Here is a 12,290-nt window from a genome sequence, read left to right as displayed (position 1 = left end):
ATTCGAAGTATCCCCTCTGTGTCGCGGGCAGGGGTGGTAGCGGCGCGCTCGCCGGTTACCCCCCGACCGTTTCTTCTTCTTCTTATTATTATTATAACGTTACTACTTATGATTACAAAGGCATTCGTTTTGTGGCATTACGTTATATAGTTACACGTTCGTATTTACCGGACCATAGCAAGGCAAGCGTTACTCAATTCATATCTCAGTTCCTTTCTTTGCTCAGAGCGTGCAGAGTTGTACCCATTCTGCGGTCTGTTAATAAAGTTTTCAATCAGACAAGTGTATAGAACGAAGGGCTTTTATTATAACATTTCGTTGCAGTAAAATCATTATGCCTCGTTCCCTGAGGAGCGACGGTACGTCGGTAATCCACTCCGGTCTCCGGTGGGAGCTAACGTATATTAGCTGTGTTGTGACTGAGCTCTGATCAATGGCTGAGATTCAGGAAGTAAAAGCACTGCAAGACGATCCAAGGTGTGACGCGTCTCTCTTCTGACCAATCAGTGGTCTGCAATGTTTCACATGAATTTTCTGGTACCCAATAGGGTCGCTTGGAACCTCGATAGAGGAGTAGGGTATATCTGCAGAGCCGCAAGCCCAACGAGAGAAGGCCGGGTACTTTATTATTATAAAAAAAAAACAGCGGTGACGCGGTATTCAACCTACTCTTGCGGTGGGCGTGATGTAACAGCGATACCGCGGTAATGCGGTAATCGCGGCAGCTCTACTGGTGTCAGCACCTGTATTGCTTTTCTCATGTTGTACAGTTTTTCAGTGGTAGCCGCATAGCTTGCTTCTGCGTTAGCTAATGGTTAGCGATAGCCGGGTTGAGCTAACTGTTAGCCAGTTAGCTGTTTAGCTACGACGTTAGCTGCCGGCTGCGCACGTTAGTTTGATGCTATCAGTTAGCCTAGAGTTAGCTGTTAGCTTGTGCTACGACCATTTACATTAGCCGTGAGAATAGCAGGGGGTTCTGGCACTCTGACTACGACATCATCTTTGACAGAAGATGTAGTCGGGCCTGCACCATGACAAGGCTCCGGCCATAGCTTCTTTTTGTCCCGCCAGCGAGAGGCCTTTCGTCAACGTGGAGACCTGTGTTGCGGCCTTTCGCCCTGCGTTCCTTGGTGCAGGTAAGATGAATGAAAATGTAATGACATTACCCCACTCTTCCTTCCTTCCCCTCCCGAATGTTTTGTTAATAACGATGTTTTTTTCCAGGCAAAACATATGTTACTTCACAACATTTGGAGATACGACATGTGCTGTGTGTGAATTGTCTTGGTCGTTTGTGTAGCTTGGGTAGCGTTGGGCTGTTGGCCAAAGCTGTGTGTGGCCTGGTGTCAGTACCTAGCTAGCCTATTTAGCTGATGTCGGCCATTGGCTCCTTGCTGCTTTGTTTTCTCTGGTATAGACCCTCTTCTCTTTGGATTTAAGTGTTGATCTTTATCCTTTTGGATCTCTCATACATGCTCTCTCTCTAACACACACACACACGACAAACACACATGCTCTCTCTCTCTCTCTCTCTCTCTCTTTCTAACACACACAGTCTGCCTATGGCGGCCTTTCTCGATGGCTAGGCTGTGCTCGCTGAGTCTGTACCTAGTCAAGGATCTTCAGTCACAGTGCTCAGGTATTCTGCCACTGTGTACTCTCTGTTTAGGGCCAAATAGCATTTCAATTTCTTTCCAATGTGTCTCTCTCTCTCTCTCTCTCTCTCTCTCTCTGTACACTGTATATTGACTGTAGAACGGGAGCTCTCTCTCGCTCTCTCTCTTGCTATATGTTGACTGTATCATGCCCAGCCTCGGGCAGCGCTATTATTTAAGAATATGTTGACTGTATGAAAAAGGCGGTCCTGAGTACATACACCGATGGTGGAGGCAGCCCACGTGACATTTTGGATGTGTCCAAAAATGAATGGGCAAATGTGAGTGAAATGGTCGCACTGTATGCAGCTGTTTGTCTGCATCCCCCCCCCCCAACTCAGATTTAGGGTTGATACAACCATCATAATAATATTGTTAATAATAACAATAACAATAATGATGTAAAAATGTAAAAATTATCACAAAAAATACCAGATTATGAGAAAAAATTATTACGATGCATGGAATATTGTTGATATGGCACACTAGTTACAACTATATTTCAAACTGGCACTTCATGTCAAAAAGGTTGCTGACCCCTGCCCTAGAGAGATGCCTGCTCAGCCAGTTGGGCCTGGGACTCTGCTCACAAACAAAAGCAGAGCCACCAGACAGAAACCACACTGGACTAAACCAAATTATAAGAAAACAAAAAGTCATCGAGAAAGGCTGCCATAGGCAGACCTGGCTCCCAAGAAAAGACAGACTGTGCACCCGCTGCACACAAGAAGAGGTGGAATCCGAGCTACACTTAACAACCTGCCTGTTACGATTCTGGTTCTTGACTACAGTCGGGAACCTCCCACCTTCTCTGTCATCTGTCACTTGTTACTGTCACTTGTTTTCCCTGTCATTTAGTGCTGTCAATTAGGGGTTGGCTCTGATTGGCTGTCACGGGGGTGTGTGTGGAATGTTGGTATTTGGTGGCTATATAACATTCCTTTCCTCTGCTTGTCATTTGTCAGGTCTTCACTATAGGCGTTCGGAGATAACGCGGGCGGTTCCTGTTCTGGACCACCACTAAGCTCCATTATCTATTTCTCTCATTCCCTTGCCTTGGCATAGTATCCTAGTATTACTCTTTGTGTTCTTTACTATTAAAGTCGAACCTGTTCAAGAGTATACCTACAACAATTGGAACTCACCTACCTCCATCCTGACAGAAGACCTGACCATCAGAGTTCCATGGAGGCAATCATGGAGATGCTCCAGGCACAGAAGAGTGCACAGGAGCGCATGGAGGAACACCAACATCTGGTCAGCGCCGAGTTGGTTCGGCTGGGCGGGATCGTCAGCGCGTCGCAGGAGACGGCGCAGTCGGCGCTCAGCACAGCCAGGCAGGCACAAGTCGAGGTGGCGGGGGTAAGGACGACGGTGGGTGAGACGGCGGCAGGAGAGACGGCGTTCAACACCACGTTCAACACCGAGGAGAGTCGGGGAGCTCTTGGGCACCAGGATCGGAACCAGGAGCCACGGCTACCCGCACCAGGCCGCTACGCGGGAGCACCTGAGGGATGCAGGGAGTTCATCACCCAGTGCTCACTCGTGTTCCAGCTGCAGCCACGCTCATTCCCCTCTTCCAGAGCACAAGTTGCATATATTATCACCCTCCTCACCGGTCAAGCACTCTCCTGGGCTACGGCCGAATTAGAGAGCGGTTCGCCTCTCTGCGACTGTGTGGACGACTTCACCAGGGAGTTGAGAAGGGTATTCGACACTTCCCGAGTACTCTCGGTCTTCGAGGGCGGTGGGCGGCTTCTCGCTTGCCGGCAGGGCTCCCGCACGGTCTCAGAATACGCCATCGAATTTCGGATCGTGGCTCGGGAGGCGGCTTGGCCGGAAATTCCTTGTGTGGTCCTATTTCTCAAGGGACTCTCCGCACGGATGCGAGACGAGTTCTCCGTGCGTGAGATCCCTGAGCAGCTGGAAACGCTCAACAACACCGCCATACGGATGGACAACCGACATCGGGAGAGAGAGAGGGCGCGTGAAGTTACTACCCAGGTACGTGTCCTTTCTCCTCCCGTTGTTGACATCTTCCCGCATTACACGAGTGGGCCACTGGGTGATGAATCCATGCAGCTTGGGGCGCTGTCGCTCTCAGACGACGGGCGGCGGCGCTTCATCGAGGAGCGACGCTGCTTCCGGTGCGGCCGCACCGGTCATCGTTTCGGCAGCTGTCGGGAACAGGCTGGCTCAACTCGGTGCCAGTCGGGAAGGGGAGGTGCTCTGCCGGGCCTCGAGAGGGCGCCAGCAGGTGGGCTCACCCCAACACTACCGTCTGACTCACGTACATTTCTGGAGGTGGCGGTTAACTGTGGGGGTAACGTTAGGGGAACGAAGGCTCTCATTGACTCAGGGGCGGCGGGCAATTTCATTCACTTGGGGTTGGTGAGAGAATGGGGAATCCCAGTAGAAGAGTTGGGGGTTCCCATTCCTGTCTACGCCCTGGACGGTCAGCCCCTGGGCAGTGGGAGCGTCACACAACGTACTGTCCCTATGCACATCCGGGTGGCGGGTGGGGGGTGGGAGTGGGTTAAATTATTTGTTATTGTCTCCCCCTATTCTGTTATGGTGTTGGGTCATCCCTGGTTGTCTTCATGTGTACGGAATATTAATTGGAGCACGGGCAAGCTCTCAACGGAGGTCAACGTGAAGTCGGTTGTCGGCGAGAGTTTGTCCACTCCCCTGTCTCCCTTCCCCTCTTCTCTTTTTTTTCCTTCTTCTCTCTCCAGGGTGGTGGGGAGCGTCACAGATTCTGTTCCACCCTCTAATCCCGATTTGATAGGGGTTCCTGAGATCTATTGGGACCTGGCGGACGTTTTTAGCAAGACGCGTGCTAAAGCACTACCGCCTCATAGATCATACGACTGTCCCATTAATCTTCTACCCGGTACCTCCCCGCCTCACGGGCGAATGTTCTCTCTCTCACGCCCCGAGACCTTGGCCATGAACACCTACATTGAGGAGGCATTGCTTGCGGGACACATACGTCCTTCCACATCCCCGGCCCGCGCTGGTTTCTTCTTTGTTGACAAAAAAGATGGGGATCAGCGCCCGTGCATTGATTATAGGGGATTGAATGACGTTTCCATCAAGAACTGATATCCTTTACCTCTCATGGACACGGCCTTTGAGTGCTTACAGGGGGCACAGGTCTTTTCTAAACTTGACTTACGTAATGCATACAATCTGGTCAGGATTAGAGAAGGAGACGAGTGGAAGACTGCATTTAATACACCCAATGGTCACTATGAGTATTTGGTCATGCCCTTTGGTTTGGCTAATGCTCCGGCAGTCTTCCAAGCCCTGGTTAACGACGTGCTGCGAGACTTGATTAGGGTGTCGGTGTTTGTTTACCTAGATGATATCCTAATTTTTTCTCGCAATATGGTGCAACACCAACTGCATGTTCGGGAGGTGCTAGACCATCTCCTCAAGCATCAACTATTCGTTAAGGCTGAGAAGTGTGTGTTTCACACTGATACCGTTTCCTTCCTGGGCTTTGTGTTGACGAAGGGTGATCTACGCATGGATTCGGCCAAGGTGAGTGCAGTCTTGGACTGGCCACGGCCTTCGTCGCTCAAGGGGTTACAACGGTTTTTGGGCTTTGCAAATTTTTACAGGCGCTTTATTCGCAACTTTAGCGCCTTAGCCAATCCGTTAACAGCTCTCACTAAGGCCTCTCTCCCTGGCGTTGAATGGTCGCCTAGGGCAGAGTCGGCCTTCTGCGATCTCAAGCGTCGGTTTACATCCGCTCCTGTATTGATCCGCCACGATGCAGAGGTTCCGTTCATTGTGGAGGTGGATGCCTCTGACATCGCTGTGGGGGGGGTGCTCTCTCAGAGGTGCTTAAAGGATGGGAAAGTGCACCCGTGTGCTTTTTTTTCTCGCCGTCTGTCATCAGCCTAGCGCAACTACGACGTGGGTAATCGGGAGTTGTTGGCTATCAAATTGGCACTGGAGGAATGGAGACATTGGTTGGAGGGGGCGGCACATCCTTTCATTGTTTGGACCGATCATAAGAACTTGGCTTACATCCAAGGGGCTAAACGCCTTAACGCTCGCCAGGCCAGGTGGGCGTTATTCTTCACACGATTTCGATTTACCATCTCCTATAGACCCGGGTCCAAGAATATCAAACCCGACGCATTATCGCGCCAGTTTGATCTTCCTGGCCGGGAGGAGCAGCCCCATCCCATTATTCCACCGGCCTTGATTTTGGCACCCGTGTCTTGGGGCATAGATAAGGTGGTAAGGTCGGCGCTGACGCGGGAGCCCGATCCTGGCGGGGGCCCTCCGGGGCGGTCGTATGTGCCCACGGCGGCACGCTCACGTTTGCTGCAGTGGGCACATGCCTCATCCCTCACCAGCCACCCTGGGGCCACCAGGACCCTGGAATTTATCCGTAGGAGGTTCTCGTGGCCGACAGTGGAGGGGGATACGCGTTCCTTTGTGGCGGCCTGCCCGATGTGCGCGCGCAGTAAGACCTCTCGCCGTGCACCGGCAGGTCTCCTCCGGCCACTTCCTATTCCTAAACGGCCCTGGTCGCACATATCCCTGGACTTTATTTCTGGCCTCCCCCTTTCGGACGGGTTCACCGCCATTTTGGTGGTGGTGGACCGGTTCTCGAAGGCGGCTCATTTTGTTCCTCTCCCCAAGCTTCCATCGGCCCGGGAGACTGCTGATCTGGTGATACAGCATGTCTTTCGGGTCCACGGGCTTCCGGTGGATATCGTGTCGGACCGGGGTCCTCAGTTCGCTTCCAGGTTCTGGAAGGCGTTTGCCCCCGGTCTCGGCGCCTCCGTCAGCCTTTCATCTGGGTTTCATCCGCAGTCGAACGGGCAGACGGAGCGCGTCAACCAGGACCTGGAGGGGGTCTTGAGATGTTACGTTGCCGGTTGCCCGGCAACGTGGAGTAGGAGGTTGGCATGGGCTGAGTACGCGCATAATACCCTCCTCTCCTCCTCTACCGGTATGTCTCCCTTTCAGTGTCAGTATGGTTCTCAACCTCCTTTGTTTCCCGAGCAGGAGCAGGAGGCGGAGGTGCCCTCGGCCCAGGCACATGTGGCTCGCTGCCGCAGGACGTGGAAGCGGGTCTGGGCGGCGCTGCAGAAGGTTTCGGTTAGTACCCAGCGGCAGGCTAACTGCAAGCGTCGTCCGGCTCCGGTCTACCATCCTGGGCAGCGGGTTTGGCTTTCCACCCGGGATCTCCCTCTCCGGGTGGAATCCAGGAAGCTGGCTCCTCGCTTTATAGGACCATTTAAGGTGGTACGTCGGGTGAATCCTGTGGCTTACAGGCTACGGCTTCCGAGTTCTATGAGGGTTCATCCGACGTTTCATGTGTCCCTGTTGAAGCCGTTCCTCTCATCGCCCTTGGCCCCGCCACTGCCTACGGTTCCTCCGCCTCGGTTTATGGGTGGTCAGCCCATTTACACGGTGCGGAGGATACTGGGTTGTAGGCGGAGGGGTAGGGGGTTTCAGTTCTTGGTGGATTGGCAGGGGTACGGGATAGAAGAGCGTTCTTGGGTGCCTCAAAGGGATATTTTAGATCCCAGCCTGAGCGATGATTTCCGGCGGCTGAATCCCGAGGCCCCCAGGTGAACGTCTGGTGCCGTTCGTCGTGGGAGGGTACTGTTACGATTCTGGTTCTTGACTACGGTCGGGAACCTCCCACCTTCTCTGTCATCTGTCACTTGTTACTGTCACTTGTTTTCCCTGTCATTTAGTGCTGTCAATTAGGGGTTGGCTCTGATTGGCTGTCACGGGGGTGTGTATTGGTGGTATTTGGTGGCTATATAACATTCCTTTCCTCTGCTTGTCATTTGTCAGGTCTTCACTATAGGCGTTCGGAGATAACGCGGGCGGTTCCTGTTCTGGACCACCACTAAGCTCCATTATCTATTTCTCTCGTTCCCTTGCCTTGGCATAGTATCCTAGTATTACTCTTTGTGTTCTTTACTATTAAAGTCAAACCTGTTCAAGAGTATACCTTCTCCGTCTCTGTGATTGCCTACAACAATTGGAACTCACCTACCTCCATCCTGACACCTGCCCACTATACCAAGACATCAGAGACCCACAAATTGCAAACACCAAAAGAGACTTTGAAAACATGGCAAATAACTCAAAACTCCCATACCTACTGGGAGAAATACAACAATGTGCAAACACAGCAGCAAGATTTGTGAGCTGCTGTGACAAGAAAAGGACATCCAATGGAATACAATCACCATAAAGGCTGTCAATCACACAAACAATTCCTTCTGTACTGTACTGATTTCTTTTGAATTCTCTGTTTGACAGTTTTGCTTTGTTTTGTTTGTTTTAGCACTGGCTTTGGCAATGTGAATGAATGAATGAATGAATGAATGAATGAAAACTTTATTAACAGATTGCAGAATGGGTACAGTGCAGTACAGCTCAATACATACAATTGTTAAGGGGATGCAGACCAGAGAAAGACTTTCGTCTTGTTTCCACCAGGGTCCCCCATTTCCAATTCATCGTAACATATATGACATACATGACATACAGATAGACAGTACTGCTACATCTATACATTTATGACATACCAGATTTGCAATTACAGTACTGTATTTGTGATACAAAAAGAGTCCAGAAAGAAAAGAGTATATACATTAGGCGTAGAAACTGTACATTGGATTGGGTAGGTGGGGGTGGGACTGTACATTGGAGGTGGTTGGGGGGGGGGGTAGGAGTGGGGGGGGGGGGGGGTGTTGGCGGGTGTTGTGTTCGGACATTTACAGGGGCCAGTTTCGAGTTGCAGTCTCCCTTAGGTGTTTTTTGAGAGTGTTTTTGAAAGTGGGTAGTGATTCACATTCCTTTACAGCTTTGGGTAGGGCGTTCCACATTGATGTGGCATAATTGCGAAACGTGTTTAGTCCCTTGTTTGAGCCGAATCTGGGTTTAACATGATTTGTGGAGCTCCCTCTGGTGTTGTGATCGTGGTATTCACTGACCTTTGGGAAGTATTTAGTCATGTACATGGGTACCTTGGTCGTGTAGTGTATCTTGTAGACCAGGCCCATTGCAAGTTGCTGTACTCTGTCGTCTACTCTAAGCCATCCTAGGTTGTCAAAGTGGGCAGGGGTGAGGTGGGTTCTAGGAGTAAGGTCAAGCAGTAGTCTGACCAGTTTGTTTTGAGATGTTTGTAATTTTGTTTTTAGCGCCTTTGAGGTGCTTTGGTACCATGAGGTGCAAGCATAGTCGTAGTACCCTTGAATGAGTGCTCCTGCTAGAGTCTTCAGGGTATTCTTGTTTACCAGTGAGGAGATCCGGTACAAGAAACGAGTTCGTTGGTTGACTTTTTTTATTACATTGGATGCCATTTTGTCACAGGAAAGATTTGCCTCTAGGATGGAACCCAGGTAGGTAATATCTTCTTTCCTTGTGACAATATTGTCACCCACTGTAACTGAGAAGCCGTCGGTCTTGCTGAGTTTGTTATTTGAACCGAAGAGAATGGACTCTGTTTTGCCCATGTGTAATGATAGTTTGTTATCAGCGAGCCATATGCAGATTTTGCTTAGTTCTGAGCTGTAAACGTATGTTTCCCATATCAATAAAGCCCATTTGAATTGAATTGAATTGAATTGAATTGAATTGAGAGAGAGAGAGAGAGAGAGAGAGAGAGAGAGAGAGAGAGAGAGAGAGAGAGAGAGAGTGTTTTTAATAGGTTTATCTTTTCATATGTTTCCTTTAAAGGTTCATCTCTTTTGCATATGTTTTTATAAGTGTTAATACTTCACTTGTGTTTCCTTTAAGGCTCATTCCCTTTACACATGTTTTTAATAGTGTTAACATCTTTACATATGTATGTTCCTTTAAGGGTGGTTTGTTTTACATATGTTTCCTTTTAGATATTCCTGTACACATGCTTTTAACAATGTTGTGAGTTTTCTTTGACAAATTCTGTGTTCACCTGCCTGGCCTATACCAGCTGGCACTCATTAGTAATTATTATTCACAGGCTCTATTTAGACCTGCCCGTTCCTCTCACTCTCATTGTCGCACCATTGCATTGTTTTGTATTGTAGTTGTGTTCGGTCACGTACTCACCGTTTTGTCTCTAAGTATTCCCTGTGAGTCCGTTCCTATTTAGTCCTTATTCTTCCAGCATTGCTGTGTATTGTTTTCCGGGTTTTGCAGTTCGCTTTTGTTTGTAACAGTTTTAATGTGTATCCTGTTTGCAACTGCTAGTAAAAGCCTGTTCACTTTCATCTGTCGTCTCAGCTTCTTCTCTCTCTGCTCGTGTTAACTGCATTTGGGATCTCCTCTTCTATACCACACCGAAACCATCTCAGAGAGAGAGAGAGAGAGAACCTGACAGGACGTAGAACACGATGGGATGGAATATGAGGATCCTTTTTCTGTAGCTGAACTTCGTGGGAAAAGCTAGTGTGGATATTCCAAAACCGAATAAATAATATATCTATATGGCAAAAACCTCTTGAACTGTATACATTGTTAGTTTATCACGTTATTTGAAACCTGGAAGTAGGGTTGGAAAAGATAATAACCTGAAACAAAATAGGCTCCACACTAGTCCCAAATCTCTGATAATGGCACGGATAATGCACCAGGTAACCTAGAAACTATGGATATAATTGATGGTTCAAGATGTTCAAGATCGCAAAGCAAATGAAGAAAGAAGGAAATTACATAAATGGAGCAAAGTGTGTAAAACATGAAAGAGGAGTGATCAAGGTGCAGGAAGAAGAAATAATGGAAAGGTGGAGAAAATATTTTGAAAAACTATAAAATGAAGAAAATGATCATGATATAGAAATGGTAGAAAAAGTGGAGGGACGAATTGAAAACATCACAGTGGCGGAAGTGGAGAAAGCATTAAAAGGGATGAAGAACGGAAGAGCACCAGGTCCAACAGGAGTAACAAGCAAGATGATGAAGGCAGCGGGTATCACAGAAGAGATGGTGAGTGTTTGGAAACATCTTGGATGAAGGAGAGATCCCGGAGGAATGGAAAAAGAGCATGACAATAATAATTTATAAAGGGAAAGGAGATGCACTTGAGTGCGTAAAGTACAGAGGAGTTAGACTGCTGGAACATGGAATGAAGGTTTTTGAGAGGGTGTTGGAGGAAAGGCTGAGGAGATTGATAAGTGTGGACAGGAGACAGTGTGGATTCTGCCCAGGAAGATCAATGACAGATGCAATTTTTGTATTGAGGCAGATGCAGAAAAAGTATAGAGAGAAGAAAAAGAAATTACATCACGTTTTTGTAGACCTGGAAAAGGCATTTGACAAAATACCAAGGAGTCAGGGAACAAACTTAACTTTTTGACTTACCAGCCATTTGGCTGGTAGATTTTTAAAAGTACCAGCCGGGCAGATTGTTTACTAGCCAAAAATTATAAATAGTTTTTTAGTATATCGCCATGTGTTATTATTACATATAATACTCTCATATGCTATTTTCAATGAATATCATAAACAACATAAGGAATATTAGCATAATTTTGAGTGGACTGAAGGAATGAGTCAGCGTTAATAGTTTTAAATGCAAATAATTTATTGAAACATAGAAGTGGGGTCGGGACACACACACACACACACACACTGTGTTTCAACTCACCACCCCTGCATCATATTGTAGTCTGTCTTCAAACTTCCACTCCTCTCAAAATTTTTTATATTTGAATATCAACATTATCTGTCCATCCTCAGTAATCCTCAGTTTACTATAATATACTCCTGTCCTGAGTCCTGACTAGTGACTCCGTCGTCTTTCCAAACGCACGCACACACACACACACAGGGAAGAGTGCCCCCCCCCCCCCCATTTCCCTTTCCTCAGTGCTGTTCACTGTGGCTCTGCCTCGTCTGATCATCAGGATTAGCTTGTTAGCTGACGTTAACGTTGTAGTGATTGGTACATAAACGTTAATTTCGGGCGATGTGGGCATAAAGGAATGGCGACAGTGCAAAGCATGTAGCTGCATTGGACTCGTTGTGAGAAGAAAAAAAACATCACAGACTTATTTCGCGTCTGTAGGCGCACTGCTGTGTTAACGCTGCTCTGTTTACGACGCTGCTCTGTTTTCAAGAAACAACACTGAGTGGGCGGATATCATATGACTTGCGGAGTTGCTAAGGGTTTTTCAAAATAAGAGTATCATATGAACCTGAACGTTGCTAGCTGCCGGAGCCCAGATATTATGACTGGAGCTGCGCTTGGGGCGGCAATGAGACCCGCACAGGATTTTCAAAATAAGAGTATCGATATGAACTACACCGTACACGCCAGCTGGCGGGCAGACTATTATTGTTAGACGCCAGACGAAAAATGTACACGCATTTGACGATGGGCGCCCAGTTATTTTGTTCCCTGCAAGGAGTGCTATAGAATGGGCGCTTAGGAGGCCGAAGACACCAGAGAGACTTGTGAGAGCTGTAATGTCCTTGTATGTGGGAGCCACTTAGAGAGTCAAGACATCGGAGGACTTTGGCATTGGAGTAGGTGTGCACCAGGGGTCGGCTCTTAGCCCACTGCTCTTCATTACTATAATCAAGTCAAGTCAAGTCAGTTTTATTTGTATAGCACATTTCCAGGCAGCGGCAGCTGACACCAAAGTGCTTCACAAGCAAGTT

This window comes from Notolepis coatsorum, assembly GCF_963971535.1.
Source record: "Notolepis coatsorum genome assembly, chromosome: 14".
NCBI classification, from domain to species: Eukaryota; Metazoa; Chordata; class Actinopteri; order Aulopiformes; family Paralepididae; genus Notolepis; species Notolepis coatsorum.
This window is presented reverse-complemented; position numbering follows the sequence as displayed.